We start from the raw sequence: 916 nt of genomic DNA, 5'->3' as shown, positions 1-916 counted from the left end.
GAATAAAAATAAAATGTATAATTATTTTTAGTATATATAATGTATAATAAAATATATGTATATTATTCAACTGTAGAATAAATAATAATAATAATAAAATATAATATATAATCAAATTTATTATTTTTTAATTTAATTATGTTTTTAATTAAATTTAAAAATTAATTAATTTAATTAATTCTTTATTATGTAATTTATAATAAAATATACATTGTTTTTATTATTAAATTATAGAATAAATAATAATATTATAAAATATAAGAATGAATAAAATGTATTAATTTTTGTATAATTTAACAGACCTATTTTTGATGATAATACAATAAAATATTATAAACAATAAAATAATATAAATAATAAATTATAAAATAATATTCTAAAAATATAGTATACCGTATTGGCCCGAATATAAGACGACCCTGATTATAAGACGACCCCCCTTTTTCCAGATGTACCTTTTGGAAAAAGGATTTTTTTTAAACAAATCTTGATTTTCTGTTCTTAGATCTCAACTTCGTTTGACACCAGCGACCCGTTTGGAAGCGGTCAGGCTCTTCCTCCTCTGCAGGTTCTTCAGCCCTCAGTCGAAACCACCATCATCCCTCCGCTAAAAAAGCCGCCCAAGTGGGAACGGAGGCCTGTCGGCGCGTCCTTCGCTGTGAGTGTTTTAGGGATGTCGAGACGTCTGTTATTTTAAAGGTGACATATCATGAAATCTGACTTTTCCAGGTTTTAAGTGCTTTAATCAGGTCCCTGGTGCATCTAACTACCAAGGAAATGTGAAAAAGATTAACCCAGTAACTTTGTTTTGGGAAGCCTTTTTCTGCAAGCGTCTGAGAAAACCAGCGCGTCTGATTTCGCTCCCTTGGTGACGTGGCAAAGGGATCTCATTATAATATTACCGCCCCTTAATCTG

The 916-nt window shown here is 29.4% G+C and overlaps 1 protein-coding gene across 1 annotated transcript in view; it reads left to right on the top strand.

Moving 5' to 3' along the window:
* The window catches only part of sec31b (SEC31 homolog B, COPII coat complex component), a 27,377-nt gene that overhangs the window by 10,197 nt on the left and 16,264 nt on the right, over positions 1 to 916 (top strand). The gene's annotated exons all lie outside the window — the stretch shown is intronic.

The sequence above is a fragment of the Sinocyclocheilus rhinocerous genome, unplaced genomic scaffold (assembly GCF_001515625.1).
Source record: "Sinocyclocheilus rhinocerous isolate Xijiao unplaced genomic scaffold, SAMN03320098_v1.1 scaffold852, whole genome shotgun sequence".
NCBI lineage: Eukaryota > Metazoa > Chordata > Actinopteri > Cypriniformes > Cyprinidae > Sinocyclocheilus > Sinocyclocheilus rhinocerous.
The sequence above is the reverse complement of the archived record's forward strand: the minus strand, read 5'-3'. Positions and strand labels throughout refer to the sequence as shown.